This window comes from Vicugna pacos, unplaced genomic scaffold, assembly GCF_048564905.1.
Source record: "Vicugna pacos unplaced genomic scaffold, VicPac4 scaffold_14, whole genome shotgun sequence".
Classification (NCBI taxonomy): Eukaryota; Metazoa; Chordata; class Mammalia; order Artiodactyla; family Camelidae; genus Vicugna; species Vicugna pacos.
In genome coordinates this window covers 3,453,327-3,460,404 of record NW_027328735.1, presented here as the reverse complement: position 1 = coordinate 3,460,404, position 7,078 = coordinate 3,453,327, and the positions used below count along the sequence as shown (strand labels likewise).

At 33.9% G+C, this 7,078-nt stretch overlaps 1 pseudogene; it reads right to left on the bottom strand.

Annotated features, from left to right (window-relative positions):
• Window positions 1-4,058: 4,058 nt before the first annotated feature.
• Window positions 4,059-5,841, bottom strand: LOC140692612 (heat shock transcription factor, Y-linked-like; annotated as a pseudogene).
• Between the last annotated feature and the right edge of the window lie 1,237 nt (window positions 5,842-7,078).

Genomic DNA, 7,078 nt, shown 5'->3' with positions numbered 1-7,078 from the left:
CCATTTGCAACAAAAGGATTGGCCAAGAGGGTAATATGCTCAGTGAAATAAGTCAGAAATTGAATGAAAAATGCTGAATGATTTTACTCATATTTGGAATTTAAAACAAATGAACATAACAACACAGAAAAGGAATTATAGATATAGAAAGAAACAGGTTGTTCACAAGAAGGAGGGAAATGGGGTGTGGAAAAGAAAATTTGAGGAAATTAAGAAAGAAAATTTTCCAGTTGCAAATTAAATGATTCAGGGTCAAGAAATGTACTCTATGGGGAATAGCCAATAACTATTAAATAACTTTAAATAGCAACATATCATAACTAGATATATTCTGGTGATCTGATTGAATTATATTGAAAACAGCAAACAGTATGTTGTGTAAGAGAAACTAACACAGTTGTATAGATTAAAGTACACTTCAAAAACAAACAAACATACACATAGAAAAAAATTAGATTTGTAGTTAACAGAGGCAGGGATTGGGAAAGGAGGATTTGGTTAATGTATTCAAAAGCTATAAACATCCAGTCGTAAAATAATCGTGTTCCAGGAATGCGCCGTAATAACATGAAAATTAAAATTAATACTGCTTTATGTTCTATATCATGTTGTTAAGAGAGTAGACCATAAAGTTTCTCATCACAACCAAAAGACAAATTTAATTTCTTTACAAATTTATCTAAATGAGATAATGAATTCTCCCTAAAGTTGCTATGATATATATTTCATGATATTTGTAAATCAAATCACTATCCTGTGCACCTAGACTTACACAATGTTTTAAGCCATTTATATCTCAATAAAAGTGGAAGAAAATAGGGAAAGTCAATGGTCACTTTTTTCCATGTCATTTCTCATGATTCTTTTTGCATCAAGTAAACTTTAGTCATGATATACTTATCCTAGGTAAAGATACTAATAAATAAGTGATTCTAATAAATTATACATAAGGATACGAATAAAATTAGTGGTTTACCATGCCTTAAACTTTCTTCATGTTAAGAACCCGCTGCTTCTGTAGGCAACAAAATTTCATTGCGTGTATTCATCTGAGATTAGGGAATGGATACAAATTTAAAACTGACTGCTCTTGCTGTAAGTGATAAAGTTCACTGTCTCAGACCAAAAGTCTCATTTCCACAAGAGCATCTGTAAGAAATGAACATGCTAGGTTGCTAAAAATCTCAGAATGTTAAAATCTCAGAACTCCTACAATTCTTAACTGTTTTGCATTGGGAATGCAATACTGACAAAGACTTGATTTTGGATAACAATGTGCTGTTTTCCCATGGTTGCATTATGGGATGTGAGGATAATAACTGTGATCCACAACATACATTATCGCTCACGTGCTGGGCAAAGAATGTAAAGGTTCTGCATTTTTAGTACTGAGTACTGCTTTCAAAATGATGACTACGCTCACTCTAATCCAGGTAGTCCAAGTAAACAAAGGTTATTGCAATTTGTAGCTTAAAGGGAATAAATCCGGGGTTCAGTCTCTATAAATTAGTCAAGGGTGTTCAAAGATAAAATAAGTTGTGTCAACAATGAGAATTAAAAGGAAAAAAATTGATATTTAGCATAAATTAAAAAGGAGACACAGTCCTGTGCTGGGCTCTGGGGACTGGAGAATGTATTTGCCTCAGTCCCATTCAAGGGTTCAGTGGCTTGGCCCTAGCATCAGCTCGGGATTCAATAAACAGGCAACAATTAGTATATTGGGTGAAATATAATCTACCTCTCCATAATCAGAAGAAAATCTGGTGGCTCAATGAAACTATTAATTCACCGAAATTCTGCCAGATGCAAAATAATAATTTACTGATGACCTAACTTAGACAAACTTAGTTACTGCTTAACAATTCATCTTCACACACACACACAGTGGTAGACAGATTTGTAGTATTTAGTGGTAAGAATTCTGTGGACAGAGCTCAGAGGATAGATTTCAAACACCAGACAACATTTCTACTTTTGCCAATAGTCTAGCATTTCCGAGGTAGAAAACTATAGATGGAGAAACCAGCAATATTCTTCTTTAGGAATTCTAATTTTAAAAGTAAACTGTAGCTTTTGACTTATCATTATAGAACCTTGTTAAAATGATCATGGTAAGACCCACTGTCTGATAAGAGAAGTGCAAAATAGCTGCTGAACCAGTCCATCTTAACCCCAGCCTACTAATGTAAGCAATAAAATAGCCACGATCAGAGTTGTGCTGACAAATTTAAAAGCTTGATGATTCAGTTGTAGGAACAACCACTGCTGTCCAGACACAGATCTCCTGCTGCAAGTGGTCTCTTTTCTTCTCTTGGAAAAGGTCATATTGGTGGAATGCTGCAAGAGTTTACCCTGGCCCATTTGCCCTTTCTCCAGATAATCAAAGTCTTTCTTCACAACTGGTGACATATTTTCAGGACTCAATGTTGCCATTCCAGTCTTATCAGTTAACACTGGCTGCATGATTATGAGCAGAAGCCTTAGACAACCTGACATTGCCTACAATTTTTCCAGCATTTCAGGGCATTTCACATTCTGAAAATCCTTCACCTTTTATTTAAAATTAATAAGAAATAGACAAATTCTTCCATGAATATTTTATATTTCCTAATATCTGCAGAAAATTGGTACTCATGGAGTTGGACAAATTTTTAAATTCACCACACTCACCTCCTTCTAGTCCACACATTTTAGGTTGCAATTTGGTTACCTAATACGACCACCTCAACCAAGGGTCTAGTACCTCTTTGATACTTCCTTTGTGAAGGTTAGAAGGGGCACAAGATATGTGGGGTGCATAAACCTACATTAAATGTTTGCATTAGCACGGTCTCTTCTGGGCAAAGCTCTGATTCTAAGAAGTAAATAAATTAGAGGTCAGTATAGTTATTAATATGATGAAGAGAATCAGCTATTTTGGGGTGGGTGGGTGATGAAGAGTCAGGAAAAAATCCAGCAAATGAGAATGGAATGCTTTAGGCCTCAGGAGGCATGAATTAAGAAGAAAATAATACTTTATCTCCTGTAGCTACCTCCCCTTACTGTCTTGAGTGACTAGTCCATGGGCTATGGAAACTGCTAGTTTGTGGTGAAGAGTAAAGACAATAACGAAATATTGTGAAAACTATGAGAGATTTGTTGTTTCAGGAAAGTAGATTTTGCTTAAAGTCAACATGTATTTTTCATTCACTAAATACTAAAATGCATCCTGTGGCAAATGCTGTGCTTACTGTGCTAGTATCCCAGTTAGACAAGGAGAGGGTGATAGACAGAAAACTTCTGAAGAAGGTAGTTTCTGTGCTGAGACTGGGAAAGTCTAAGTAGGTTAAAGGAGGACATCCAAAGTCCAAGGATGAGCTGGAGCAAAAGTGTTGAGGTTGCAGCTAACATACTTGACAAGCGTTTGCCTGGATTTATCTCCAGATACAGTGAAACATAAAGATATGTCAAGGTAGTCAGATGCCAGATTTATAAAGGAATGACTAAACTAAGTTCAGATCGTGTGCGTAGAGTTGGAAAGGCATTAAAAGCCACCCTGAGGACGTAAGCTTTTCTTTGGATGGAACATAAAAGCAAAATAAAGTATCGACTGAAAATATAGTGTAGACTCTTGAGGGCAGGGAATGAAAGCAACAATTGGAATGCTTCGAGAACAGAACAAAGAAGACAATAGATAAAATTTCTTCTCAAATTCAACCACATGCTGAATGTGCCAACTGAGACTACATCATGTGACCCTTATGATTCCAGGGATGACATATTAGAGACCATGATCCCAGGGCTGGTTTCTGAATTTCTCTCCTTCCACCCAATCCTAACTTAACACTTTTAATACATTCCAGGACGAACCAGAAACCACTTAGTACTTTTCCCTCTCTCCATGTTATAGTCTTCCTCCAAATTCTTCCATTTTCTCTTCTTCCTTACAAGAAATTTTTTAAATTAACTACCATATTGTTCCATTAAATGATCATATCAATCAAGTATCTCTTTTTATCTTTAAATTGTAACTTAGTCTCCCATTTATCTCTTAACACTATTTAAAAAAATAAGGTAAATAGAGGTACACATCTATGTTTATTTTTCAAATAACAAAATTGCAGATATTTTTCCAACGTCAATTTTAATCCTTGTATCCTGCATAATCTGATAGTCCTCTGGTAGATCAGTTGTGACTAGGATGACTTTCATAAACTGAAGATGTCTGATGAGTTGGCCTTGAAAGAGAGTTAGCTGATGTATCAGTAATCAATAGCACTGGAAACCGTGGGTTGCTCCCTGGTTGAAGTTTAGTTAAAAGACCTTCATTGGCAGATATGTTGTGATATCAATTTGAAAAATAGAAGGTCCCACCATCTGTCCAAAATAATTCCTCTGTATGGGATACAAGTTGCTGTACTGAGAAGTAGAAGTTGTAGTTGTAATGAAGTTCACAACATGGCTATTTGCTTCAATGTAGCTGCTTTGAGAGTGCCCATGTACAGTGGTCAACTGATTTAAAATAGCACGTTGATTCACTGCAATTTGTTCTGGTGGTCTAACTGACATTGATGATGGAGGAGAAATATCACCTCTGATCGGGGTAGTTGTGTCCCCAATTATGTGGCTGGTAGAGGGCTTTCTTACTAGATGCATGTTTAAATTTACAGAAGGTAAAAATGTACTGTCTCCACTAGTGTCACCCACAAAATCAGAATTATGTTTGTCCACATTTCCCACTGCTTTAGAGTGCTTCTTGTTGAAATCTTCAGCCAATGAAGATACCAGAGAGGCATTTTTAATCACAACTCTTCTTTTTATTCTCACTAAAAGCTGAGGAAAGCCTCGTTTAACATTTGGAATATGATAGAACTACAGCTACATCCAAAGTAGAAAGATTTCAGTAATAATTTAAACCAAAATACATCACTATTATAAGCCTAACCTATAAAACCTCAGATTTCATGTTTACTATGCAAAAATAATATCATCAAAATATGAACATTACTGACAATATTTTGAAGTTCCTTATTTGGAAAATACACATTTAAATAGTATAGTCATCAAATTTAAGAAACTACCATTTGCAGTAATGGTGAATGCCACTTTTGAAAAGCAGCTTTAATACCTTTATTTAGATTTCTGGTAAAATTCATAGTTGCAAGCAAAGTTTCTTATAATGTGAATACTTAAGTCACTGTCCTCATTTTTTAGAATAAATAAAGGATTTTAGCCTTAGTAATTTTATACAATTTTCAAAATCTAGCTTTACATTTATATTACCATAGATTGATGTACAAAATAAAATTTTATATATGTTATGAAGTGGTAACTAAAGTTTCTGAATACCTTGCTTAAAACAGAGACTTCTTTTTCTTCTGCCAGAAAGTCTGCTAGAAATGCCGATCTTTGAAAATTCTGCCGCACTTTACTAAACCCATAAAACTTAAGCTGTCTAGCTAAACTTTTCATTCTTCCAGTTTCAAATATTCTGAAAGGGGCCTTTCTTTCCAAAACTTCCTTCTTAAAGACATCTTCATCAATCACTATGGAAGTTCCATTATCATCCCTCCAGATGGGTTTATATTGGTCACTTCCAGCCATTTTCCAGAGTTTTCTTGGAAATGTCAGAGAACGAAAATCATTATCTTCATCTGGTTCAGAGACACAATGTATGTAACATGGCCTTTTAATCAAGGATTCTTCAGACAAAGTCTAAAAAGCCATTTTTTCAATCATAGACCTCAAGTCCAAATCCCCAGAGAATGTTTGATAACACAATAGAGATCTACCAGAATTTCCTTAAACAGTTGGTCCATCTTTATGAGACACCTCTTGAATTTCTGAAGAAACATGTGCCATTTCATATAACTTTTTCTACAGCTACTTTTCTAATCTGCATGATTTTGAGCACTGCAGCTTCAAATGCTGCTTTGGCAGGCCTGCACAGATAAACTGCTAGGCCATCAGAGTGGTTCTCAACCTGAGTAGCTGTGACATCACAAAATGACTGGTCTCCTAGCAAATGAAGTGTAACATTCAGCCAGTGTTTACTTCTCACTCATTCAGCTAAAATGAAACATATAAGATGCTTATTTTTATAGAGTCATCTGCAAATATTATCTCCACAAAATCTTTTTATACAATTTAATTTTGGGGTTTATTAAATAAAACCAATCTCCTTCCTTTTGTACACAAATATATAACATATTAGTGAACAGAGTATAAATAATGAAGAAAATATATAAAATTATTTTAAAGTTTAGGAATTTTAAATGAAATTTGTCTAAAACATGTACAGAAAAGTTATAACTATTTCAATATCATTTGTAATTAAAGTGAAACTTAATTTGATTTGGTATTGGAAGCAGATATTTATGTGTGTACTTTAGAATATGTTGCTCTATATTCAAAACATGAGAAGAATAAATATGTGTTTATATGGTATGATTATGAAAAAATGGTTAATATTTATGAAATAAAATATTAAAATAATCAATGCAATTTAAGAAATCCCAAAGGGGGTAGTTTTGTTTTAAATTGTAATTCAATGCTATAATTGAAACAAAAGTAATTTAATATTCTACAATTATTTAGCAAAAGAGACAATCTTAAAAATTAAAAAAAGAGACAATCTTATTGTAAATTTACAAATGTTTATTTTTGCCATTGTTTCACTCAGAGGTTTATCAACCCTTGAAGTAATAAATTTTCTTGTCATCTTTATAATCCATACTCTTGTGGCTTCTGCTAATTGTTCCAAAATGATGTTAATAAATAGACTTATGCACAAGATCCTGGGTTCAATAAGCAATGCCTCCATTAAGGGGAAAACAAGCAAACAATCAAAAAACAAAGATATAATCGTATGTGTCGGTTGGGGTGGAAAAGACCAGGTAATTCATTTTAGGAAGCAATATGTTTCTCAGTCCTGAAACAGTTGGTACTGTTATTATTTACGGCATTTTAAGGCAATTGTCTTGTGCACTAATTGTAAATAATAGCTATATTCTGTATCAGAAAACTGTAGTAAATCCAGTTCTACCAAAATTTATATTCTTTATTTAGAAATAAATTCCATTAAACATAAGCCAAGTTC